This window comes from Oncorhynchus kisutch, linkage group LG13 (genome assembly GCF_002021735.2).
Source record: "Oncorhynchus kisutch isolate 150728-3 linkage group LG13, Okis_V2, whole genome shotgun sequence".
Classification (NCBI taxonomy): Eukaryota; Metazoa; Chordata; class Actinopteri; order Salmoniformes; family Salmonidae; genus Oncorhynchus; species Oncorhynchus kisutch.
In genome coordinates, this window is record NC_034186.2 from 13,165,359 (window position 1) to 13,192,732 (window position 27,374).

At 48.2% G+C, this 27,374-nt stretch overlaps 1 protein-coding gene across 2 annotated transcripts in view; it reads right to left on the bottom strand.

Annotated features, from left to right (window-relative positions):
- Nucleotides 1-27,374, bottom strand: part of kank4 (KN motif and ankyrin repeat domains 4) — a 174,459-nt gene that overhangs the window by 88,511 nt on the left and 58,574 nt on the right. For both annotated transcript variants that reach the window (XM_031785604.1, XM_031785603.1), the window contains one exon: nt 1-43. This exon is cut by the window's left edge and continues 55 nt beyond it. The gene's annotated coding sequence lies outside the window, so the exon portion shown is untranslated. The remainder of the gene's footprint in view (nt 44-27,374) is intronic.

Here is a 27,374-nt window from a genome sequence, read left to right on the forward strand (position 1 = left end):
TCTGCCGTCTGCACGCGCTACTGCCGCCTTCCCTCCCTCTCAACTTCAATCCAGCACCAAAAAAAGAGAAGGGAGGAAAAGAAAGGAGGTTGGTGCTGAGAGGAGAGGAGAAGAGAGGAAAGGAAGCGATAGTCAGGCAGTTTGCTCTGTGTATTGGCTCTATGATTGGTCACCCTCTGCCTACCTACAGCAATGAGCTCTATGATTGGTCACCCTCTGCCTACCTACAGCAATGAGCTCTATGATTGATCACCCTCTCCCTACCTACAGCAATGAGCTCTATGATTGGTCACCCTCTGCCTACCTACAGCAATGAGCTCTATGATTGATCACCCTCTCCCTACCTACAGCAATGAGCTCTTTGATTGGTCATCCTCTGCCTACCTACAGCAATGAGCTCTATGATTGATCACCCTCTCCCTACCTACTGTGTCTCTGTGTCTATGTGTGTGTGTGTCTCCTCTCTCTGTGTGTGTGTGTTTGTGTGTGTGTGTGTGTGTGTGTGTGTGTGTGTCTCTGTGTGTGTCTCTCTGTGTGTGTGTCTCTGTGTGTGTGTGTCTGTGTGTGTGTGTCTGTCTGTCTGTGTGATCTAAGAGCTGCTCTGCTATGAATGAATCTTTCCCTGTAAAGTGACCTCTACACAAGGCTGTCTGCTGTCCACACACTCTCACCATCTCCACGTCCTCTCTCTATCCGGTCCTGGGAAATATAGCCACCCCCGTGTTGAACTCCCAACACTCACCAGTCCAATCATTAGTGGTAGGGTAGGGCAAAGAGTCAATGTTTAAACACCATCCATCAAACACAGCTCTCACACACACACACACACACACACACACACACACACACACACACACACACACACACACACACACACACACACACACACACACACACACACACACACACAGTTTTAAACAGCCCTATCTCTTATCTCCCTCTGCATTAATTCTTCGGGCGGGACTGGAGCAGACCCCAGAGACTGTGACACTATTACCAAGCCACTTCATTACAAAGTCTGCACACCCCCTGAGAGGGACACACACACTCACACAGAGGGACACACACACACTCTCAGAGAGGGACACACAAACCCCCTGAGAGGGACACACTCACAGAGAGGGACACACACTCGCAGAGATTAATTTCCCTGGTTCCTGTTTGATTTAGTGATCTAGCCAGGATTTGTCATATATCCATATCCACACATCAGCCAGCTCCCTGTGTCAGACCAGCTCTCAGGGGGTGTGTCAGACCAGCTCTCAGGGGGTGTGTCAGACCAGCTCTCACTCCCTGTCTGGAGTGGTGAGGTGGGTGTGATTGTGCCGAGCCGGGCCATGTCTGGACAGACATCCTGAGGAAGGGCAGAGTGTGAAGAGCTGATAGGCCGGCAGAGGGAAAGGGCTGTTTACGTTGTGACGGACGCCTTTGAGCTACACTGCTCCTGAGACACACAGGCTAATGGAAACACTGAACTATAGGCAGGGAGGGAGGGAGGGAGGGAGGGAGGGAGAAAGCATGAAAGAGAGAGTGAGAAAGAGAGAAAGAGATAGCGGGAGGGTAGGGGTGGAGAAAGAGTGATCCTTGTTGACCCATGACTGACAGGTGTTAGAACATGACACACACAAACTAGCCTTCTGTGACCTCCCAAATGACTCTGTCTGTCTCCTCCCTCATGTTGTCTGTCTCCTAGCTCATGTTGTCTGTCTCCTCCCTCATGTTGTCTGTCTCCTCCCTCATGTTGTCTGTCTCCTCCCCCCTGTTGTCTGTCTCCTCCCTCCTGTTGTCTGTCTCCTAGCTCATGTTGTCTGTCTCCTCCCTCATGTTGTCTGTCTCCTCCCTCCTGTTGTCTGTCTCCTAGCTCATGTTGTCTGTCTCCTCCCCCTCATGTTGTCTGTCTCCCCCCCTCCTCTTGTCTGTCTCCCCCTCCTGTTGTCTGTCTCCCCCTCCTCTTGTCTGTCTCCCCCTCATGTTGTCTGTCTCCTCCCTCTTGTTGTATGTCTCCCCCTCCTCTTGTCTGTCTCCCCCTCATGTTGTCTGTCTCCTCCCCCTCATGTTGTCTGTCTCCCCCCTCCTCTTGTCTGTCTCCCCATCCTGTTGTCTGTCTCCCCCTCCTCTTGTCTGTCTCCCCCTCATGTTGTCTGTCTCCTCCCTCTTGTTGTATGTCTCCCCCTCCTCTTGTCTGTCTCCCCCTCATGTTGTCTGTCTCCTCCCTCTTGTTGTATGTCTCCCCCTCCTCTTGTCTGTCTCCCCCCTTCTGTTGCTCCTGTTGTCTGTATTGTTCACTGTTTCTGTCCCCTGTTTCTCTACAGAGGTTCAGGGACAATAACAATGTTTTTTCCCCCTAGGGAATTCAATCTGTTTTCTCTCTTACTGTGCCTGTATTCAACATACAGTACAGGCAGGGAGGGAAGCAGTGAGGCAGGGAGGGAAGCAGTGAGGCAGGGAGGGAAGCAGGGAGGGAAGCAGGGAGGCAGGGAGGGAAGCAGTGAGGCAAGGAGGGAAGCAGTGAGGCAGGGAGGGAAGCAGTGAGGCAGGGAGGGAAGCAGTGAGGCAGGGAGGGCAGCAGTGAGGCAGGGAGGGAAGCAGTGAGGCAGGGAGCAGGGAGCAGGGACGCAGGGAGCAGGGACGCAGGGAGCAGGGACGCAGGGAGCAGGGAGAAAGGACGCAGGGAGAAAGGACGCAGGGAGGCAGGTAGGCAGAGAGCAGGGTAAAGGGAGGCAGGGAGCAGGGACGCAGGGAGGCAGGGAGCAGGAAGGCATGGAGCAGGGACGCAGGGAGCAGGGAGCAGGGACGCAGGGAGCAGGGAGCAGGGACGCATGGAGCAGGTAGCAGGGACGCAGGGAGCAGGGAGAAGGGACGCAGGGAGCAGGGACGCAGGGAGACATGGAGCAGGGAGCAGGGACGCAGGGAGGCAGGGAGCAGGGACGCAGGGAGCAGGGTGGCAGGGAGCGGTAAGCAGGGAGCAGGGAGGGCAGGGAGCAGAGACGCAGGGAGCAGGGAGCAGGGTCAGAGAGCAGGGTCAGAGAGCAGGGTCAGGGAGCAGGGTCAGAGAGCAGGGTCAGAGAGCAGGGTCAGAGAGCAGAGAGCAGGGAGCAGGGAGGCAGGGAGCAGGGTCAGAGAGCAGAGAGCAGGGAGCAGGGAGGCAGGGAGCAGGGTCAGGGAGCAGGGAGCAGGGTCAGAGAGCAGGGAGCAGGGTCAGAGAGCAGGGAGCAGGGTCAGAGAGCAGGGTCAGGGAGCAGGGAGCAGGGTCAGGGAGCAGGGTCAGGGAGCAGGGTCAGAGAGCAGAGAGCAGGGTCAGGGAGCAGGGTCAGGGAGCAGGGTCAGAGAGCAGGGTCAGGGAGCAGGGTCAGGGAGCAGGGTCAGAGAGCAGGGAGCAGGGTCAGGGAGCAGGGAGCAGGGTCAGAGAGCAGGGAGCAGGGTCAGAGAGCAGGGAGCAGGGTCAGAGAGCAGGGTCAGGGAGCAGGGAGCAGGGTCAGGGAGCAGGGAGCAGGGTCAGGGAGCAGGGAGCAGGGTCAGAGAGCAGGGAGCAGGGTCAGAGAGCAGGGTCAGGGAGCAGGGAGCAGGGTCAGGGGGCAGGGTCAGAGAGCAGGGTCAGAGGGCAGGGAGCAGGGAGCAGGGTCAGAGAGCAGGGAGCAGGGTCAGAGAGCAGGGTCAGGGAGCAGGGAGCAGGGTCAGGGAGCAGGGTCAGGGAGCAGGGTCAGGGAGCAGGGAGGAGGGTCAGGGAGCAGGGTCAGGGAGCAGGGTCAGGGAGCAGGGTCAGGGAGCAGGAGCAGGGTCAGGGAGCAGGGTCAGGGAGCAGGGAGCAGGTCAGGGAGCAGGGTCAGGGAGCAGGGTCAGGGAGCAGGGAGCAGGGTCAGGGAGCAGGGTCAGGGAGCAGGGAGCAGGGAGCAGGGTCAGGGAGCAGGGAGGATTTTTTTCTCTGTTCTTTTCAATCCTTTTTGTCCTATACACACGTTAATGTCTTTTTTCTCTCTATTTTCACACATTTTGTTCTCTCATTACCTTATACACACACTGTAGGCCTCTCTCTCTATGCCTGCCTCTCAATTCAATTCAATTTAAGGGCTTTATTGGCATGGGGAAAAAAATCGATGTCTCTGTCTCTCTGTCTCTCTCTGTCTCTCTTTCTCTCTGTCTCTCTCTCTCTCTGTCTCTTTGTCTCTCTGTCTCTCTCTCTGTATCTCTCTGTCTCTCTGTCTCTCTCTCTTTCTGTATCTCTCTGTCTCTTTGTCTCTCTGTCTCTCTGTATCTCTCTGTCTCTCTGTGTCTCTGTGTCTCTCTGTGTCTCTGTCTCTCTCTGTCTCTCTGTATCTCTCTCTCTCTCTGTCTCTCTCTGTATCTCTCTGTCTCTCTGTATCTCTCTGTCTCTCTGCATCTCTCTGTCTCTCTGTATCTCTCTGTCTCTCTCTGTCTCTCTCTGTCTCTCTGTCTCTCTCTGTCTCTCTGTCTCTCTCTGTCTCTCTCTGTCTCTCTGTATCTCTCTCTCTCTCCTTCTCCATTTCGTTCACCTTGTGTAGACGGGAGACTAAACAGCCTCCACTATCACTAAAGCCAGAAGTCAAACCAATGGCCAGTAGACCCACAGGTCAGTGGAGAGCGGCAGCTTAGTCTGCACTGGGAGAGGAGTGGGGCTGTATCCTGTAGCTCATTATCATATCAAGATGATACTGTAACCTGTGACCCTGACTAAAGCATTTAGCCTCAGTAAATAATGAGCTCAACAATGGGCCATCTTTTCACCATACAGTACTCTACACAATATTGTTAACGGTACATTGCTAACCTGAAATCCTGGAGCTCTGTCTCCTGCCATCCTGGAGCTCTGTCTCCTGCCATGGGGTAGGGAGGGGAATCTTGTCTCTCTCTGTCTCCTGCCATCCTGGAGCTCTGTCTCCTGCCATGGGGTAGGGAGGGGAATCTTGTCTCTCTCTGTCTCTCTGTATCTATCTGTCTCCTGACATCCTGGAGCTCTGTCTCCTGACATCCTGGAGCTCTGTCTCCTACCATGGGGTAGGGAGGGGAAGATTGTCTCTATCTGTCTCTCTGTTATCTCTCTGTCTCTCTCTGTATCTCTCTGTCTCTCTGTATCTCTCTGTCTCTCTGTATATCTCTCTGTCTCTCTGTCTCTCTCTGTCTCCTGACATCCTGGAGCTCTGTCTCCTGCCATGGGGTAGGGAGGGGAAGCTTGTCTCTCTCTGTCTCTCTGTATCTATCTGTCTCCTGACATCCTGGAGCTCTGTCTCCTACCATGGGGTAGGGAGGGGAAGCTTGTCTCTCTCTGTATCTATCTGTCTCCTGACATCCTGGAGCTCTGTCTCCTGACATCCTGGAGCTCTGTCTCCTGCCATGGGGTAGGGAGGGGAAGCTTGTCTCTATCTGTCTCTCTGTATCTCTCTGTCCTCTCTCTGTACTCTCTGTCTCTCTCTGTATCTCTCTGTCTCTCTGTATCTCTGTCTCTCTGTATCTCTCTGTCTCTCTGTCTCTCTCTGTCTCCTGACATCCTGGAGCTCTGTCTCCTGCCATGGGGTAGGGAGGGGAAGCTTGTCTCTCTGTATCTCTGTATCTCTCTGTCTCTCTGTATCTCTCTGTCTCTCTGTATCTCTCTGTCTCTCTGTATCTCTCTGTCTCTCTGTCTCTCTCTGTCTCCTGACATCCTGGAGCTCTGTCTCCTGCCATGGGGTAGGGAGGGGAAGCTTGTCTCTCTCTGTCTCTGTCTCTCTGTCTCTCTGTGTATCTCTCTGTCTCTCTCTGTCTCTCTCTGTCTCTCTGTATCTCTCTGTCTCTCTGTATCTCTCTGTCTCTCTGTATCTCTCTGTCTCCTGACATCCTGAAGCTCTGTCTCCTGACATCCTGGAGCTCTGTCTCCCTACCATGGGGTAGGGAGGGGAAGCTTGTCTCTCTGTATCTCTGTATCTCTCTCTGTCTCTCTGTATCTCTCTGTCTCTCTGTATCTCTCTGTCTCTCTGTATCTCTCTGTCTCTCTGTCTCTCTCTGTCTCCTGACATCCTGGAGCTCTGTCTCCTGCCATGGGGTAGGGAGGGGAAGCTTGTCTCTCTCTGTCTCTCTGTCTCTCTGTGTATCTCTCTGTCTCTCTCTGTCTCTCTCTGTCTCTCTGTATCTCTCTGTCTCTCTGTATCTCTCTGTCTCTCTGTATCTCTCTGTCTCCTGACATCCTGAAGCTCTGTCTCCTGACATCCTGGAGCTCTGTCTCCTACCATGGGGTAGGGAGGGGAAGATTGTCTCTATCTGTCTCTCTGTTATCTCTCTGTCTCTCTCTGTATCTCTCTGTCTCTCTGTATCTCTCTGTCTCTCTGTATATCTCTCTGTCTCTCTGTCTCTCTCTGTCTCCTGACATCCTGGAGCTCTGTCTCCTGCCATGGGGTAGGAGGGGAAGCTTGTCTCTCTCTGTCTCTCTGTATCTATCTGTCTCCTGACATCCTGGAGCTCTGTCTCCTACCATGGGGTAGGGAGGGGAAGCTTGTCTCTCTCTGTATCTATCTGTCTCCTGACATCCTGGAGCTCTGTCTCCTGACATCCTGGAGCTCTGTCTCCTGCCATGGGGGTAGGGAGGGGAAGCTTGTCTCTATCTGTCTCTCTGTATCTCTCTGTCTCTCTCTGTATCTCTCTGTCTCTCTCTGTATCTCTCTGTCTCTCTGTATCTCTGTCTCTCTGTATCTCTCTGTCTCTCTGTCTCTCTCTGTCTCCTGACATCCTGGAGCTCTGTCTCCTGCCATGGGGTAGGGAGGGGAAGCTTGTCTCTCTGTCTCTCTGTATCTCTCTGTCTCTCTGTATCTCTCTGTCTCTCTGTATCTCTCTGTCTCTCTGTCTCTCTCTGTCTCCTGACATCCTGGAGCTCTGTCTCCTGCCATGGGGTAGGGAGGGGAAGCTTGTCTCTCTCTGTCTCTCTGTCTCTCTGTCTCTCTGTGTATCTCTCTGTCTCTCTCTGTCTCTCTCTGTCTCTCTGTATCTCTCTGTCTCTCTGTATCTCTCTGTCTCCTCTGTATCTCTCTGTCTCTCTGTATCTCTCTGTCTCTCTGTCTCTCTCTGTCTCCTGACATCCTGGAGCCCTGTCTCCTGCCATGGGGTAGGGAGGGGAAGCTTGTCTCTCTCTGTCTCCTGACATCCTGGATCTCTGTCTCCTGCCATGGGGTAGGGAGGGGAAGCTTGTCTCTCTCTGTCTCCTGACATCCTGGAGCTCTGTCTCCTGCCATGGGGTAGGGAGGGGAAGCTTGTCTCTCTCTGTCTCTCTGTCTCTCTCTGTCTCTCTCTGTATCTCTCTGTCTCTCTGTATATCTCTGTCTCTCTGTATATCTCTCTGTCTCTCTGTCTCTCTCTGTCTCCTGACATCCTGGAGCTCTGTCTCCTGCCATGGGGTAGGGAGGGGAAGCTTGTCTCTCTCTGTCTCTCTGTATCTATCTGTCTCCTGACATCCTGGAGCTCTGTCTCCTACCATGGGGTAGGGAGGGGAAGCTTGTCTCTATCTGTCTCTCTGTATCTCTCTGTCTCTCTCTGTATCTCTCTGTCTCTCTCTGTATCTCTCTGTCTCTCTGTATCTCTGTCTCTCTGTATCTCTCTGTCTCTCTGTCTCTCTCTGTCTCCTGACATCCTGAAGCTCTGTCTCCTGCCATGGGGTAGGGAGGGGAAGCTTGTCTCTCTCTGTCTCTCTGTCTCTCTCTGTATCTCTCTGTCTCTCTCTGTCTCTCTCTGTCTCTCTGTATCTCTCTGTCTCTCTCTGTCTCCTGACATCCTGGAGCCCTGTCTCCTGCCATGGGGTAGGGAGGGGAAGCTTGTCTCTCTCTGTCTCCTGACATCCTGGATCTCTGTCTCCTGCCATGGGGTAGGGAGGGGAAGCTTGTCTCTCTCTGTCTCCTGACATCCTGGAGCTCTGTCTCCTGCCATGGGGTAGGGAGGGGAAGCTTGTCTCTCTCTGTCTCTCTGTCTCTCTCTGTATCTCTCTGTCTCTCTCTGTATCTCTCTGTTTACATACCCTACATTATTCATCTCATATGTATACGTATATACTGTACTCTATATCATCTACTGCGTCTTTATGTAATACATGTATCACTGGCCACTTTAACTATGCCACTTTGTTTACATACTCATCTCATATGTAGATACTGTACTCGATACCATCTACTGTAACTTGCCTATGCCGCTCTGTACCATCACTCATTCATATATCCTTATGTACATATTCTTTATCCCCTTACACTTGTGTGTATAAGACAGTAGTTTTGGAATTGTTAGTTAGATTACTTGTTGGTTATTACTGCATTGTCGGAACTAGAAGCACAAGCATTTCGCTACACTCGCATTAACATCTGCTAACCATGTGTACGTGACAAATAAAATTTGATTTGATTTGATTATCTCTCTGTCTCTCTGTCTCTCTCTGTCTCCTGCCATGGGGTAGGGAGAGGAAGCTTGTCTCTCTCTGTCTCTCTCTGTCTCCTGCCATGGGGTAGGGAGGGGAAGCTTGTCTCTCTCTGTCTCTCTGTATCTCTCTGTCTCTCTCTGTCTCCTGACATCCTGGAGCTCTGTCTCCTGCCATGGGGTAGGGAGGGGAAGCTTGTCTCACTCTGACTTGCGTGGGCAATTTGTTGAGTCTGACAGGAAGTAACTGAGGGTCAAGACTCTGAAAACATTTCCCAGGGATCTCTAGTTACATAACCAATCAGGAAGATGTACAATATTTGGTTAATTTAATTAATTATATAATCTTATTTCAAATGCCTGCTCGCTGCTGACATTTACAATTTGACAGAAATCTGCTCTTGTCGTAGTAGGATTGGTTTTGCGTTACAGAACCATGTGGGTTACGGTCAGGCCAGCTCTCACTGCCTTACTGTAGCAGTGTCTCTCGTTAACAGGAAATAGAACTACCTTATCTGCCCAAAGGGAGTCCTAGCTTTGTGTTTGCATAAAACTTTGTAATGCACACAAACAGAAGAAAAGCCCTGCTTTTAAACTCGACCACATTGAGACTCGGGGGATTTGCCTAATTGCTGATAACAATGAAAATAGCCCGTTGACTAAATAAACTGTTCATTTTAGGAATGTTTTGGGAGTTTAGTCTTGGTACAAATTCATCTCTTTCTAACCAGAAGAATGTAGCCTATGAACTGTCCTACAGCCACACTGAGGAGAGGAGAGGGGAGGAGGGGAGAGGAGTGTGGAGGAGGGGAGAGGAGAGGAGGGGAGAGGAGTGGGGAGGAGGGGAGGGGAGAGGGGGAGGAGGGGAGAGGAGTGTGGAGGAGGGGAGGGGAGAGGAGAGGGGAGGAGGGAGAGGAGAGGAGTGGGGAGGAGGGGAGGGAGAGGGGAGGAGGGGAGAGGGCAGGAGTGGGGAGGGAGGGGATAGGAGAGGAGTGGGGAGGAGGGGAGGGGAGAGGGGATGGAGGGGAGACGGAGTGGGGAGGAGGGGAGGGGAGAGGAGTGGGGAGGAAGGGAGAGGAGAGGAGTGGGGAGGAGGGGAGGGGGGAGGAGGGGAGAGGACAGAGTGGGGAGGAGGGGTTAGGAGAGGAGGGGGAGGAGGGAGAGGGGAGGAGGGGAGAGGAGTGGGGAGGAGGGGAGGGAGAGGAGTGGGGAGGAAGGGAGAGGAGAGGAGTGGGAGGAGGGGAGGGGAGAGGGGAGGAGGGGAGAGGAGTGGGGAGGAGGGGAGGAGGGGAGGAGGGAGAGGGGAGGAGGGGGGAGGAGGGGGAGAGAGAGGAAGGAGAGAGGAGAGGACAGAGTGGGGGAAGGGGGAGGAGAGGGGAGAAGGGGTGAGGAGAGGGAGGAGGGGAAAGGAGAGGAGTGGGAGGAAGGGAGGGCAGGAGGGAGGAGGGGAGAGGGGAGGAGGGGAGGGGAGAGAAGAGGGGAGAAGGGGAGAGGAGAGGGGAGGAGGGGAAAGGAGAGGAAGTGGGGGAGGAGGGGAGAGGGAGGAGGGGAGAGGACAGGAGTGGGGAGGAGGGGAGAGGAGAGGACAGGAGTGGGGAGGAGGGGAGAGGAGAGGGGAGAAGGGGAGAGGAGAGGGAAGATAGGAGAGGAGAGGAGAAGGGGGAGGAGGGGATAGGAGAGGAGTGGGGAGGAGGGGAGAGGAGGGAGATAGGAGAGGAGAGGGGAGATAGGAGAGGAGAGGAGAAGGGGGAGGAGGGGAGAGGAGAGATGAAGAGGGAGATATGAAAGGAAAGGGGAGGAGGGGAGAGGAGAGGAGAGTATCCCTTTTTGTTTCTCCAAAGCCTGAGGCTATGTCGGTGGATAAGGTCTGGACTGCAGTCACTTCAGTGGACGTCTGGTAGCCATATTCCCCAGCGCCAGACTCTCCTACCCCTCTAGCCACTCCAGCCTATCTACCCCGCCTCACCAGCCTCTCCTCCTGCCTCTCCGAACCTCTCCTCCTCCATCGATTTATAGTCAGGCCCCTGATCCACGCCTTCTTAATGCTTTTAGAGTACGCTAAATGTAAACAAAAGAACTGCACAGGATATTGGACAGGCATGAGGAATTGGGCTGGGTGGCGGGAAAGCTGGGAAGATACAGTTCACCACGGTTGGTTGTTTAGGTGTGATTTATTCCACAGGGAGAAGTCAGGCTGAATGTCAGGACACGGAGAGAAGGAAAAGAGGAGAGGAGGGAGAGAAAAAAGAAGAGAGAAGATGACTCAATCCAAGGAAATAAATGGAGGATAGAAAGGAGGCAGAAGAGGGAAGGAGAGAGGGAAGGAGAGAGAGGAAAGGTGAGCGAGGAAAGGAGAGAGGGAAGGAGAGAGGGATGGAGAGATAGGAAAGGGGAGGGGGAAGGAGAGAGGGAAGGAGAGAGAGGAAAGAAAGAGAGAAGGAGAGAGAGGAAAGGAGAGACAGAAGGAGGGAGGAAAGGAGAGGGAAGGAGAAAGAGGGAAGGAGTGGGGGAAGGAAAAGGGAAAGGAGAGAGGGAAGGTGAGAGAGGAAAGGAGAGAGGGAAGGAGCCAGAGGGAAGGAGAGAGAGGAAAGGAGAGAGGGAAGGAGTGAGAGGAAAGGCGAGAGGAAACGATGAGAGGGATTGAAAGGAGAGAGGGAAGGAGAGAAAGGAAAGGAAAGAGAGGAAAGGAGAGAGGGAAGGAGATAGAGGGAGGAGAGAGAGGAATGGAGAGAGGGAAGGAGAGAGAGAAAGAGGAGAGAGGAAAGGAGAGTGGGAGGGAAAGAGGGGGAAAGAGAGAGGGAAGGAGAGAGGGAAGGAGAGAGAGGAAAGGCGAGAGGAAAGGAGAGAGGAGAGGAGATATAGCGGGAAGGAGAGAGAGGGAAGGCGAGAGGGAAGGAGCTGAGAGGGAAGGTGAGAGGAAAGGAAAGAGAGGAAAGGAGAGAGGGAAGGAGAGAGAGGGAGGAGAGAGAGGGAAGGTGAGAGGAAAGGGGAGAGAGAAAAGGAGAGAGGGAAGGAGAGAGGAAAGGGAGGTGGGAAAAGGAGAGAGGAAAGGAGAGAGGGAAGGAAAGAGCGGAAAGGAAAGAGATGAAAGGAGAGAGGGAAGGGGAGAGAGGAAAGGAGAGAGAGGAAAGGAGAGAGAGGAAAGGAGTGAGGCAAGGAGATAAAGGAAAGCAGAGAGGGAAGGAGAGAGAGGAATGGAGAGAGGGAAGGAGAGGGAGGAAGGAGAGAGAGGAAAGGAGAGCGGGAAGGAGAGAGAGAGGAAAGGAGAGAGGGAAGGAGATAGAGGGAAGGAGAGAAAGGAAAGGAAAGGAAAGAGGGAAGGAGAGAGGGAAGGAGAGAGGGAAGGAGAGAGAGAAAGGCGAGAGGAAACGGAGAGAGGAGAGGAGATATAGCGGGAAGGAGAGAGAGGGAAGGCGAGAGGGAAGGTGAGAGGAAAGGAAAGAGAGGAAAGGAGAGAGGGAAGGAGATAGAGGAAGGAGAGAGAGGGAAGGAGATGGAGAGGAAAGGGGAGAGAGAAAAGGAGAGAGGGAAGGAGAGGGAAGGAAAGAGCGGAAAGGAAAGAGATGAAAGGAGAGAGGGAAGGGGGTGAGAGGAAAGGAGAGAGAGGAAAGGAGAGAGAGGAAAGGAGTGAGGCAAGGAGATAAAGGAAAGCAGAGAGGGAAGGAGAGAGAGGAATGGAGAGAGGGAAGGAGAGGGAGGAAGGAGAGAGAGGAAAGGAGAGCGGGAAGGAGAGAGAGAGGAAAGGAGAGAGGGAAGGAGATAGAGGGAAGGAGAGAAAGGAAAGGAAAGAGGGAAGGATGGAGGGAGGGAAGGAGAGGAGAGGAAAAGAGAGCGAGGAAAGGAGAGAGGGAAGGAGAGTGAACAAGGAGAGAGAGGGAAGGAGAGAGGAAAGGAGATAGAGGAAGGAGAGAGGAAGGAGTGAGGGAAGGAAAGAGAGAGGAAAGGAGAGAGGGAAAGAGAGAGGTAATGAGATAGAGGAAAGTAGAGAGAGGAAAGGAGAGAGGGCAGGAGAGAGAGAAAGTAGAGAGAGGGAAGGAGAGAGATGAATGGATAGAGGGAAGGAGAGAGAGGAAGGAGAGAGAGGAAAGGAGAGTGGGAGGGAGAGAGAGAGGCAAGGAGAGAGGGAAGGAGGAGAGAGGAAAGGAAAGAAGAGGAAGGAAAGGAAAGAGGGAAGGAGATAGAAGAGAAGGAGGAGAGAGGAAGGAGAGAGAGGAAGGAAAGGAGAGAGAAGGGGAAGGAAGGAGAGGTGAAAGGAGAGAGAGGGAAGAGAGAGGAAATGAGAGAGGGAAGGAGAGGAAGGAGAGAGGGAAGGAGAGAGACAGGAAAGGTGAGAGGGAAGGAGAGAGAGAAGGAGAGAGAGGAAAGGAGAGAGGGAAGGACAGAGGGAAGGAGAGGGCGAGAGGAAAGGAGAGAAGGAATGAGAGAGGGAAGGAGAGAGAGAGAGGAAACGTGAGAGAGGAAAGGAGAGCGGGAGGGAGAGAGATGAAAGGAGAGAGGGAAGGATAGAGAGAGGAAAGGAGAGAGAGGAAAGGAGAGAGGGAAGGGGTGAGAGGAAAAGCGAGAGAGGGAAGGAGATGGAGAGAGAGGTAAGGAGAGAGGGAAGGAAAGAGGGGGAAAGGAGAGAGGGAAGGAGAGAGAGGAAAGGAGAGAGGAAATGAGAGAGGGAGGAAAGGAGAGAGGGAAGAAGAGAGAGGAAAGCAAAGGAAAAAGAGGAAAGGAGAGAGGGAATGAGATAGAGGGAAGGAGAGAGAGGAATGGAGAGACGGAAGGCGAGAGAGAGGAATTGAGAGGGGGAAGGAGAGAGGGAAGAAGAGAGAGGGAAGGAGATAGAGGAAAGGAGAGAGGAAAGGAGAGAGAGGAAAGGAGAGAGGGAAGGAGTGAGAGGGAAGGAGAAAGAGGAAAGGAGTGAGAGGGAAGGAGAAAGAGGAAAGGAGAGAGGGGAGGAGTGAGAGGAAGGAGAAGAGGAAAGGAGAGAGGGAAGGAGTGAGAGGGAAGGAGAAGAGGAAAGGAGAGAGGGAAGGAGTGAGAGGGAAGGAGAAAGAGGAAAGGAGAAAGGGAAGGAGTGAGAGGGAAGGAGAAAGAGGAAAGGAGAGAGGGAAGGAGTGAGAGGGAAGGAGAAAGAGGAAAGGAGAGGGAAGGAGAGAGAGGAAAGGAGAGAGGGAAGGAGTGAGAGGGAAGGAGAAAGAGGAAAGGAGAGAGGGAAGGAGTGAGAGGGAAGGAGAAAGAGGAAAGGAGAGAGGGAAGGAGTGAGAGGGAAGGAGAAAGAGGAAAGGAGAGAGGGAAGGAGAGTAGAAAGCATAGCATAACACATACTGTAGAACAGAATCAGAGAGAGGAGAGAAGTTGGCCAACAGCCATCCCATCCCCTATGGACTTGTGTGAGTCAGTCACAGTCACATTCATAGGGAGGACTGTGGTTTGGTTGGACTGAGGCTCCCCTGGAGATGATGCTCTGTCAGTTTGTCAGCTACCATATGTCTGAGTGGGAGGGNAGAGAGAGGAAATGAGAGAGGGAAGGAGAGGAAGGAGAAGGAGGGAAGGAGAGAGACAGAAGTGAGAGGGAAGGAGAGAGAGAAGGAGAGAGAGGAAAGGAGAGAGGGTAAGGACAGAGGGAAGGATAGGGCGAGAGGAAAGGAGAGAAAGGAATGAGAGAGGGAAGGAGAGGAGAGAGAGGAAACGTGAGAGAGGAAAGGAGAGCGGGGAGGAGAGAGATGAAAGGAGAGAGGGAAGGATAGAGAGAGGAAAGGAGAGAGAGGAAAGAGAGAGGGAAGGGGTGAGAGGAAAAGCGAGAGAGGGAAGGAGATGGAAGAGAGAGAGGTAAGGAGAGAGGGAAGGAAAGAGGGGGAAAGGAGAGAGGGAAGGAGAGAGAGGAAAGGAGAGAGGAATGAGAGAGGGAGGAAAGGAGAGAGGGAAGAAGAGAGAGGAAAGCAAAGGAAAAAGAGGAAAGGAGAGAGGGAATGAGATAGAGGGAAGGAGAGAGAGGAATGGAGAGACGGAAGGCTGAGAGAGAGGAATTGAGAGGGGGAAGGAGAGAGGAAGAAGAGAGAGGGAAGGAGATAGAGGAAAGGAGAGAGGAAGAGAGAGAGAGGGAAAGAGAGAGGGAAGAGGTTGAGAGGGAAGGAGAAAGAGGAAGGAAGTGAGAGGGAAGGAGAAAGGGAAAGGAGAGAGGGGAGGAGTGAGAGGGAAGGAGAAAGAGGAAAGGAGAGAGGGAAGGAGTGAGAGGGAAGGGGAAAGAGGAAAGGAGAGAGGGAAGGAGTGAGAGGGAAGGAGAAAGAGGAAAGGAGAAAGGGGAAGGAGTGAGAGGGAAGGAGAAAGAGGAAAGGAGAGAGGGAAGGAGTGAGAGGGAAGGAGAAAGAGGAAAGGAGAGGGAAGGAGAGAGAGGAAAGGAGAGAGGGAAGGAGTGAGAGGGAAGGAGAAAGAGGAAAGGAGAGAGGGAAGGAGTGAGAGGGAAGGAGAAAGAGGAAAGGAGAGAGGGAAGGAGTGAGAGGGAAGGAGAAAGAGGAAAGGAGAGAGGGAAGGAGAGTAGAAAGCATAGCATAACACATACTGTAGAACAGAATCAGAGAGAGGAGAGAAGTTGGCCAACAGCCATCCCATCCCCTATGGACTTGTGTGAGTCAGTCACAGTCACATTCATAGGGAGGACTGTGGTTTGGTTGGACTGAGGCTCCCCTGGAGATGATGCTCTGTCAGTTTGTCAGCTACCATATGTCTGAGTGGGAGGGTTGTGTTGTTCCCCACCAATACACACTGATCTGGGACAGACAGGGCTCAATGGAAGCTGCAGCATATTATTTTACATTATTATTATTGGAGCCTGAAATCATGATGATGATGATGATGATGATGATGATGATGACCCAAGATGTATTCAGATAGTATCTATTCCTGAGGGAAATCATGTATGGTTATTTTCTTCAGCTAACCCCCTCTAACTCCCTCTCTCAAATAACCCCCTCTAACTCCCTCTCTCAAATAACCCCCTCTAACTCCCCTCTCTCAAATAAACCCCTCTAACTCCCCTCTCTCAAATAACCCCCTCTAACTCCCCTCTCTCAAATAACCCCCCTCTAACTCCCTCTCTCAAATAACCCCCTCTAACTCCCCTCTCTCAAATACCCCCCTCTAACTCCCTCTCTCAAATAACCCCTCTAACTCCCTCTCTCAAATACCCCCCTCTAACTCCCTCTCTCAAATAACCCCCTCTAACTCCCTCTCTCAAATAACCCCCTCTAACTCCCTCTCTCAAATACCCCCCTCTAACTCCCTCTCTCAAATACCCCCCTCTAACTCCCCCTCTCTCAAATAACCCCCTCTAACTCTCCCCTCTCTCAAATAACACCCTCTAACTCCACTCTCTCAAATAACCCCCTCTAACTCACCTCTCTCAAATATCCTCCTCTAACTCTCTAACTCTCCCTCTCTCTTTATCTCTCAGCTCCACAGACAAACAACTATTTCTACAATGACATGTGCTGCAGTGGGGGTAAACAGTGTTGGCATTACAACCATCCTCTCTAGACAAAAGGCCAAAGGATTGCGTCTGTGTCCAAACGGCACTCAAATCTCTATATCATAGTGCACTACTTTTAGCCAGAGCCTGGTCAAAAGTTGTGCACTACATAGGGAATAGGGTGCCATTTGGGACGCAGCCATTATGTTCAGTCAGACTTCAGTATGAGGGAAATGGTTTTCCTGTTCAAGAAAACTTCTCACAGGCTCCGGTAATTTTGGAGTCAAGACAAATATTTAACTTAGGGCCAGAGCTAATGCCTGAAACAACGGCTGGAAATGTATGCAGTGATCTGCACTGCTCATTAGATCCTGTTTCTTTTCCCACCCTGAGCCTCCCAGCCCCCCACCGCTATAACATATGGAATCTAACGTCAAGAGGCTGTTACAGATGTAGGATCTTAATTTGACCTGTATTGTTGCAGCAAAATAATCCTGTAGCTGTGTTTAGTCCATATTGTTGCTTGATTGGTGGTTAGGCTGTTAGCTGGTCAAAATGAGGCTACATCAAAAGTACAATCCTTTTAATATAACTGTGCATTAGTGCAGGTGTTCAGTCAATTTATGTACAGTAAATCACAAAGCTTCTCAGCAACAAAAGAGTGATCAAATTAAGATCCTACATTTGTACCGTAACACTGAAGGTATGTACATTAGAAATAGATCTTAGGAGAGTGTGTGTGATACACACATTAACTCATATTAACATACACACATTCATACTTAAAGGAGCATGTACTAAGAGAGAAGCATACTCCGCTGTGAACTCATTTATGGAAAAAGTACAGGGAAAAACACAGCCATACAAATACATACAGCACAAATGTATACAGTCAAACTAAGATATTCACAAGGGAAGGATGTGAAACTATCAAGAGGCATAGTCAAATTCATATATTACACAAGCAGTCCTCAGCATGTAGTTTTGAAAGTGATGCTCACAACTCAAAGGTGGTCCCATTTTAGGTGAACTTCGTCATCCAATTGTGTACTATTTCATCAATTATACGTGATATGTTACGAATTTGTTGTGTGTAAGATCCCAGGGGGCATCTTTAATATAGAATACCATACGCTCTATCTGGTGAAGAACACTCCACTGAACACATCATAAATCTGTGACCAGACTCTCTGTCACACACACACACACGCGCGCGCGTTTACGTGCAAGTGCGTAAACACTAGAAAACCAGAAGGAGCAATCCTTACGAAATTAAAAAGTGTGGATAGACAAGCAAAGCCCATTACAACCAACTCACAATGCAGTTAGGAGAGTTAGCTAGAGTACAAATTAGGCTGGTGAGTATATCGGTTTAAAACATTCTGCCTCATACTATTCACTAGTGTATCAGCATGAAACAGAGCTCATTTATGAAAACAATGAGTTATACCCCAACCCTCTCACCCTCACCACCCTCTCCTCTCTTCCCTCTCCCCTTCTCTACTCGCCCCTCTTCCCCTCTCTCCTCTCTCCCCTATCCTCTCTTCTCCCTCTCCTCTCTTCCCTCTTCTCTCCCCTCTCCCCACCTATCCTCTCCCCTCTTCCCCCTCCTCTCCTCTCACTCTCCTCCCCTCTCTTTTCTTCTTCCCTCTCCCTCTCCTCTCTGGTCTCCTCCTCTCTCTCCCCTCTCCCCCTTCCTCATTAATGAGTGAATATAAAGATTGAGCTGTGATGTTATAAAGCTGAGATGACAACACTGGGACTAACAAGCCTATGGGGAGTTTACTGGTTCATAGCATTATGCCTCACTACATTATACACTGTGTATCAGTATATTATTTTGGCTATAAAATATGAAACTAATAACATAAACCCCATTTCCTCAAACCTCTCACTCTCACTCTCTCTCCTCTTTTCCACCCCTCATCTCCTCTCCTCTCTTCCTCCCCTCTCCTCTCTTCCGCCCCTCCTCCCCTCTCCTCCCATCTCCTCTCTTCTCCTCTCTTCCTCATTAATGAGTAGAATATAATGTGTTTGGCAACAAATCAAATATTATTGGTGGCATACACATATTTAGCAGATGTTATTGTGGGTGTAGCGAAATGCTTGTGTTCCTAGTTCCAACAGTGCAGTAGTATCTAACTAAATGCTTGTGTTCCTAGTTCCAACAGTGCAGTAGTATCTAACTAAATGCTTGTGTTCCTAGTTCCAACAGTGCAGTAGTATCTAACTAAATGCTTGTGTTCCTAGTTCCAACAGTGCAGTAGTATCTAACTAAATGCTTGTGTTCCTAGTTCCAACAGTGCAGTAGTATCTAACTAAATGCTTGTGTTCCTAGTTCCAACAGTGCAGTAGTATCTAACTAAATGCTTGTGTTTCTAGTTACAACAGTGCAGTAGTATCTAACTAAATGCTTGTGTTCCTAGTTACAACAGTGCAGTAGTATCTAACTAAATGCTTGTGTTCCTAGTTCCAACAGTGCAGTAGTATCTAACTAAATGCTTGTGTTCCTAGCTCCAGCAGTGCAGTAGTATCTAACTAAATGCTTGTGTTCCTAGTTCCAACAGTGCAGTAGTATCTAACTAAATGCTTGTGGTCCTAGCTCCAACAGTGCAGTAGTATCTGACTAAATGCTTGTGGTCCTAGCTCCAACAGTGCAGTAGTATCTAACTAAATGCTTGTGTTCCTAGTTCCAACAGTGCAGTAGTATCTAACTAAATGCTTGTGGTCCTAGCTCCAACAGTGCAGTAGTATCTAACTAAATGTTTGTGTTCCTAGTTCCAACAGTGCAGTAGTATCTAACTAAATACTTGTGTTCCTAGTTCCAACAGTGCAGTAGTATCTAACTAAATGCTTGTGTTCCTAGCTCCAACAGTGCAGTAGTATCTAACTAAATGCTTGTGTTCCTAGCTCCAACAGTGCAGTAGTATCTAACTAAATGCTTGTGTTCCTAGCTCCAACAGTGCAGTAGTATCTAACTAAATGCTTGTGTTCCTAGCTCCAACAGTGCAGTAGTATCTAACTAAATGCTTGTGTTCCTAGTTCCAACAGTGCAGTAGTATCTAACTAAATGCTTGTGTTCCTAGTTCCAACAGTGCAGTAGTATCTAACTAAATGCTTGTGTTCCTAGCTCCAACAGTGCAGTAGTATCTAACTAAATGCTTGTGTTCCTAGCTCCAACAGTGCAGTAGTATCTAACTAAATGCTTGTGTTCCTAGCTCCAACAGTGCAGTAGTATCTAACTAAATGCGTGTGTTTCCAGCTCCAACAGTGCAGTAGTATCTAACTAAATGCGTGTGTTTCCAGCTCCAACAGTGCAGTAGTATCTAACTAAATGCTTGTGTTTCTAGCTCCAACAGTGCAGTAGTATCTAACTAAATGCTTGTGTTCCTAGCTCCAACAGTGCAGTAGTATCTAACTAAATGCTTGTGTTCCTAGTTCCAACAGTGCAGTAGTATCTAACTAAATGCTTGTGTTCCTAGTTCCAACAGTGCAGTAGTATCTAACTAAATGCTTGTGTTCCTAGTTCCAACAGTGCAGTAGTATATAACTAAATGCTTGTGTTCCTAGTTCCAACAGTGCAGTAGTATCTAACTAAATGCTTGTGTTCCTAGCTCCAACAGTGCAGTAGTATCTAACTAAATGCTTGTGTTGCTAGCTCCAACAGTGCAGTAGTATCTAACTAAATGTTTGTGTTTCTAGCTCCAACAGTGCAGTAGTATCTAACTAAATGCTTGTGTTTCTAGCTCCAACAGTGCAGTAGTATCTAACTAAATGCTTGTGTTTCTAGCTCCAACAGTGCAGTAGTATCTAACTAAATGCTTGTGTTTCTAGCTCCAACAGTGCAGTAGTATCTAACTAAATGCTTGTGTTTCTAGCTCCAACAGTGCAGTAGTATCTAACTAAATGCTTGTGTTCCTAGCTCCAACAGTGCAGTAGTATCTAACTAAATGCTTGTGTTTCTAGCTCCAACAGTGCAGTAGTATCTAACTAAATGCTTGTGTTCCTAGTTCCAACAGTGCAGTAGTATCTAACTAAATGCTTGTGTTTCTAGCTCCAACAGTGCAGTAGTATCTAACTAAATGCTTGTGTTCCTAGCTCCAACAGTGCAGTAGTATCTAACTAAATGCTTGTGTTCCTAGTTCCAACAGTGCAGTAGTATCTAACTAAATGCTTGTGTTTCTAGCTCCAACAGTGCAGTAGTATCTAACAATTCATAACAATACATACAAATCTAAAAGTAAAATAATGGATTTAAGAAAAATTGAAATATTAGGACGAGCAATGTCAGAGTCCAGAGTATAACTAAATAAATATACATTACCAGTCAACAGTTTGGACACACCTCCTCATTCAAGGGTTTTTCTTTATTTAAACTATTTTCTACATTGTAGAATAATAGCGAAGACATCAAAACTATGAAATAACACATATGGAATCATGTAGTAACCAAAAAAGTGTTAAACAAATCAAAATATATTTTATATTTGAGATTCTTCAAAGTAGCCACCCTTTGCTTTGATGACAGTGATGCGTTGGGCTGACCGCACCCCCCTCTGGAGAGCCCTGCGGTTGCGGACGTTGCAGTTGCCGTACCAGCTGGTGATACAGCCTGACAGGATGCCCTCAATGGTGCATCTGTAAAAATTTGTGAGGGTCTTATGTGCCAAGCCGAATTTATGTGTGGGGGGACCATTTCAGATTGTCAGTGATGTGTACATCTGCGGCCCTGTCAATGTAGAAGGAGGCGTGCTCCCTCTGCTGTCTCCTGATGTCCACGATCAGCCCCTTCGTTTTGTTGACGTTGAGGGAGAGGTTATTTTCCTGTCACCACTCCGCCAAGGCCCTCACCTCCTCCCTGTAGGCTGTCTTGTCATTGTTAGTAATCAGGCCTGCTACTGTTGTGTCGTCTGCAAACTTGATGATTGAGTTGGAGGCGTGCCTGGCCACGCAGTCATGGGTGAACAGGGAGTACAGGAGGGGGCTGAGCACACACCCTTGTGGGGCCCCTGTGTTGAGGAACAGCGTAGTGGAGGTGTTGTTTCCTACCTTCACCACCTGGGGGTGGCCCATCAGGAAGTCCAGGACCCAGTTGCACAGGGTTGGGTTCAGACCTCAGCTTTATGATGAGCTTCAAGGATACTGGGGTGTTGAAGGCTGAGCTGTATTCAAATAAACTATATTCTTACATAGGTTTTCCTATTGTCCAAATGGGATAGTGCAGTGTGCAGTGCGATGGCGATTGCATCATCCGTGGATCTATTGGGGCGGTATGCAAATTGCAGTGGGTTTAGGGCGTCGGTATGGTGGAGGTGATATGATCCTTAACTAGCCTCTCAAAGCACTTCATGATGACAGAAGTGAGTGCTACAGGGTGACACGCTTAAATGTCTTAGTCATGTCGGCCACGGAGAACAAGAGTTCACAGTCCTCGGGAGCGGCTCATGTCAGCGGCACTGTGTTATCATCAAAGTGGGAAAAGAAGGTGTTTAGCTTGTCCGGGAGCTAGACGTTGGTGTCTGCGACGTGGCTGGTTTTCCCTTTATAATCCGTTATTGTCTGGAGTCTCTGCCACATACGTCTCGTGTCTGAGCCATTGAATTGCGACTCCACTCTGTCTCTTTACTGACATTTTGCCCGTTTGTTTGCCTTACAGAGGGCATAACTGGACTGTTTGTATTTGATCATATTCCCAGCCACCTTGCCGTGGATAAATGCGGTGGTTCGCATTTTTAGTTTAGCGTGATTGCTGCCTTCTTTCCACATTTTTTGTTTTGGATACGTTTTATTCATCACAGTGGGAACAACATCCCCTATACACTTCCTGATGAACTCAGTCACCGTGTCAGTGTATATGTCAATGTTATTCTCAGAGGCAACCCGGAACATGTCCTAGTCCGCTTGATAAAAACAGTCTTGAAGCATGGATTCTGATTGGTCAGACCAGAATAGACCTGAGCATGGGTACTTCCTGTTTGAGTTTCTGCCTATAGGAAGGGAGGAGCAAAATGGAGTCATTATCTGATTTGCCGAAGTGAGGTCGGGAAAGGGCCTTGTTACCATCCCGGAAGGGAGAGTAACAACGGTTGAGAGTATTTGAAGCACGAGTACTGCAGGCAATGTGTTGACAGAACTTCGGTAGTGTTTTTCTCAGATTTGCCTGAGTCCCCAGCTATAATAAATGCAGCCTCAGAATATGCAGTTTCCAGTTTGCACATAGTCCAGTGTAGGTCCTTGAGAGCCGTCGGCTTGATTTGGATATACACAGCTGTGACGATAACCAAAGAATATTCTCTAGGAAGGTAGTGCGGTCGGCATTTGATTGTGAGGTATTCTATGTTGGGTGAACAAAAGGACTTGAGTTCCTGTACGTTACCAGAATCACACCATGAGTAGTTAATCACAAAACATACACCTCCACCTTTCTTCCTCCCGGAGAGTTCTTTATTCCTAGTCGCTGGCTATATGGACAGGGACAGTATATCTGGAGAGAGCCCAGACTCTGTGAAACAGAGTGTTACAGTCCCTGATGTCTCTCTGGAAGTAGATCCTCTTCCTGAGCAAGTCTACTTTATTGTCCAGGCACTGAACATGTTCTAGGAAGCAATGAATGTTGTGCATGCCTCCTGAGTCTTGGAGCAGCCTCTGGGATAAGTTTAATCGCCTTGGAAGGTACAAACAAAGGATCAAATTCAGGAAAGTTGTATTCCTGGTTGAAATGCCTCTCTGATATCCGAAAGATCTTTCCGGCTGTATGTAATAATGCAAAGAAGGTTCTGGTCTAATAATGTGAGAAATAACATTTAAAAAACTTGCCTCAGAGCTTGAAACAAGGTGGCCATGTCTATCGACGCCATCTTGTTCAGAACACAGTCTTTCCCACTGAGAAGTACTATCTCTGCCATGGCTTTGATGTTCTATTTTTTAACTATCAGCCCTTTCTGACTCGCCCTCAGCCAAATTGATCTGAAATTAACATACGGTTTGTTCTGTATCACATTGCATCGTACTGCTGAAGTGAAAAATTGAATATATGGTAGGAAGAAAAATAAAACGTTTCTCTGAGGAAAAAAAATTAGTTTCCACTTTTTTGCTTGTGGCAGTAATCCATCACGTAGTAATAGCATTAGGGTTTCTGTTTGGTAATGGTGCAGTAAGCACACTGGGTTTTCTGTTTGGTAATAGTGCAGTAAGCGCACTGGGTTTTCTGTTTGGTAATAGTGCAGTAAGCGCATTGGGTTTTCTGTTTGGTAATAGTGCAGTAAGCACACTGGGTTTCTGTTTGGTAATAGTGCAGTAAGCACACTGGGTTTTCTGTTTGGTAATAGTGCAGTAAGCACACTGGGTTTTCTGTTTGGTAATAGTGCAGTAAGCACAATGGGTTTTCTGTTTGGTGATAGTGCAGTAAGCACACTGGGGTGTCTGTTTGGTAATAGTGCAGTAAGCACACTGGGGTGTTTGTTTGGTAAGAGTGCAGTAAGCACACTGGGTTTCTGTTTGGTAAGAGTGCAGTAAGCACACTGGGTTGTGTGTTTGGTAATAGTGCAGTAAGCACAATTGGTTGTCTGTTTGGTAATAGTGCAGTAAGCACACTGGGTTGTGTGTTTGGTAATAGTGCAGTAAGCACACTGGGTTGTGTGTTTGGTAATAGTGCAGTAAGCACACTGGGTTGTGTGTTTGGTAATAGTGTAGTAAGCACACTGGGTTGTGTGTTTGGTAATAGTGCAGTAAGCACACTGGGTTGTGTGTTTGGTAATAGTGCAGTAAGCACACTGGGTTGTGTGTTTGGTAATAGTGCAGTAAGCACACTGGGTTGTGTGTTTGGTAATAGTGCAGTAAGCACACTGGGTTGTGTGTTTGGTAATAGTGCAGTAAGCACACTGGGTTGTGTGTTTGGTAATAGTGCAGTAAGTACTGATGGAATGAAGGCCTGAACGGCCTCACTAGAGCGGAGGCCGATGTATAAATACGACACATTCATCTGTAGTGTGCCAGCTAGCCTGACGAATGAGCTGCTGCTTTTTGACAGCACAAAAAACATTTAGTTATAGCGTGCATTTTCTCAATATATTAAAGAGCCTTTCCAGGCAGACGGGATGACATTTACAGAGTGACTGACGAGGTTGTCAAGCTGTAAAAAATATTTGAAAAGTTGAATATGGTTATAGATGTTGTTTTCTATGTTCAAAGACCATGTTTAACCAGATTTCAAGAGACAGACATCGACAGACTTCAAGAGCAACATGTAGGACTTCTGTAACCTGTAAGGCTCAGTTGGGGGTCCTGTGTGGCTCAGTTGTTAGAGCAGGGCACTTGCATTGTCAGGGTTGTGTGTTTGATTCCCGGGTCCATCCATAAGTAAAATGTATAAACATGACTGTAAGTCCAAAAAGTGTTTGCTAAATGGCATATACAGTGCCTTGGCACTGTATGCATATTATTATATTCTTAACTATTGTAGCTAGCAAAGACTCTATAGGACATCTCATTGTATCAGTGCTGTTGCTGGTCTCTGCCAAATTGTAACACTCTGCAGAGAAATCTCACGCTAAATCTTTAGGCAAAAACATACAGTACATCTGCAGTATGTTTCCAGTATGTCATATAATTTCTACATCATGGGAGTGTATAAGTATGTATGTTTGAATAACTAAATATGTTCCATGATCTAAATCTGCTGAGGGAATACTTGAGTGATGAGGTCTGGAACAGTCACACACAGGAGAGTCACAAGCACTCACTTTCCCTTGGTCTCTCTCAGTCACACACGTGCACAAACACAAGCACTCACTTTCCCTTGGTCTCTCTCAGTCACACACATGCACAAACACAAGCACTCACGTGCACACACACTACTTCACATACATTCCCTCTGACCCACTGCTAGCATGCTTTCAGTCTTTCTGGCGTCTGCCCCTCTCTCGCTGGCAAAGGGACAGTATTATATTCCCCCCCACCCCCACCCCCTAGTGTTTGATCTGCCTTGTCTTTCATCGTGGCTCAACTCGTGACTCAACTTTCCCAGTGCTGAGTGCCACTGCCCACCAGCACAACACCACCTCTCAGGTTTCTCTCATCCCTACAGACAGACGGACGGACGGACGGACGGACGGACGGACGGACGGACGGACGGACGGACAGACAGACAGACAGACAGACAGACAGACAGACAGACAGACAGACAGACAGACAGACAGACAGACAGACAGACAGACAGACAGACAGACAGACAGACAGACAGACAGACAGACAGACAGACAGACAGACAGACAGACAGACAGACAGACAGACAGAGTGTGTACAGCTGGGGAGAGTTTAGACTGACTGGCCCCGAATCAGACATCTCCTGGATCCACGACAACAGACAAGTGTTTCTGGCAACAGTTAGCATGCTGCTTAATCTGCACTATGTAGAGATATACTCTACAACAGTTAGCATGCTGCTTAATCTGCACTATGTAGAGATGTTCTCTACAACAGTTAGCATGCTGCTTAATCTGCACTATGTAGAGATATACTCTACAACAGTTAGCATGCTGCTTAATCTGCACTATGTAGAGATATACTCTACAACAGTTAGCATGCTGCTTAATCTGCACTATGTAGAGATATACTCTACAACAGTTAGCATGCTGCTTAATCTGCACTATGTAGAGATATTCTCTACAACAGTTAGCATGCTGCTTAATCTGCACTATGTAGAGATATTCTCTACAACAGTTAGCATGCTGCTTAATCTGCACTATGTAGAGATACTCTCTACAACAGTTAGCATGCTGCTTAATCTGCACTATGTAGAGATATACTCTACAACAGTTAGCATGCTGCTTAATCTGCACTATGTAGAGATATACTCTACAACAGTTAGCATGATGCTTAATCTGCACTATGTAGAGATATACTCTACAACAGTTAGCATGCTGCTTAATCTGCACTATGTAGAGATATACTCTACAACAGTTAGCATGATGCTTAATCTGCACTATGTAGAGATATACTCTACAACAGTTAGCATGCTGATTAATCTGCACTATGTAGAGATATACTCTACAACAGTTAGCATGCTGCTTAATCTGCACTATGTAGAGATATACTCTACAACAGTTAGCATGCTGCTTAATCTGCACTATGTAGAGATATTCTCTACAACAGTTAGCATGATGCTTAATCTGCACTATGTAGAGATATACTCTACAACAGTTAGCATGCTGCTTAATGTGCACTATGTAGAGATATACTCTACAACAGTTAGCATGCTGCTTAATGTGCACTATGTAGAGATATACTCTACAACAGTTAGCATGATGCTTAATCTGCACTATGTAGAGATATTCTCTACAACAGTTAGCATGATGCTTAATCTGCACTATGTAGAGATATTCTCTACAACAGTTAGCATGATGCTTAATCTGCACTATGTAGAGATATACTCTACAACAGTTAGCATGATGCTTAATCTGCACTATGTAGAGATATACTCTACAACAGTTAGCATGATGCTTAATCTGCACTATGTAGAGATATACTCTACAACAGTTAGCATGATGCTTAATCTGCACTATGTAGAGATATTCTCTACAACAGTTAGCATGCTGCTTAATCTGCACTATGTAGAGATATACTCTACAACAGTTAGCATGCTGCTTAATCTGCACTATGTAGAGATATTCTCTACAACAGTTAGCATCCTGCTTAATCTGCACTATGTAGAGATATACTCTACAACAGTTAGCATGCTGCTTAATCTGCACTATGTAGAGATATTCTCTACAACAGTTAGCATGCTGCTTAATCTGCACTATGTAGAGATATACTCTACAACAGTTAGCATGCTGCTTAATCTGCACTATGTAGAGATATTCTCTACAACAGTTAGCATGCTGCTTAATCTGCACTATGTAGAGATATTCTCTACAACAGTTAGCATGCTGCTTAATCTGCACTATGTAGAGATATACTCTACAACAGTTAGCATGCTGCTTAATCTGCACTATGTAGAGATATACTCTACAACAGTTAGCATGCTGCTTAATCTGCACTATGTAGAGATATTCTCTACAACAGTTAGCATGCTGCTTAATCTGCACTATGTAGAGATATACTCTACAACAGTTAGCATGCTGCTTAATGTGCACTATGTAGAGATATACTCTACAACAGTTAGCATGCTGATTAATCTGCACTATGTAGAGATATACTCTACAACAGTTAGCATGATGCTTAATCTGCACTATGTAGAGATATTCTCTACAACAGTTAGCATGCTGCTTAATCTGCACTATGTAGAGATATACTCTACAACAGTTAGCATGCTGCTTAATCTGCACTATGTAGAGATGTTCTCTACAACAGTTAGCATGCTGCTTAATCTGCACTATGTAGAGATATACTCTACAACAGTTAGCATGCTGCTTAATCTGCACTATGTAGAGATATACTCTACAACAGTTAGCATGCTGCTTAATCTGCACTATGTAGAGATATTCTCTACAACAGTTAGCATGCTGCTTAATCTGCACTATGTAGAGATATACTCTACAAC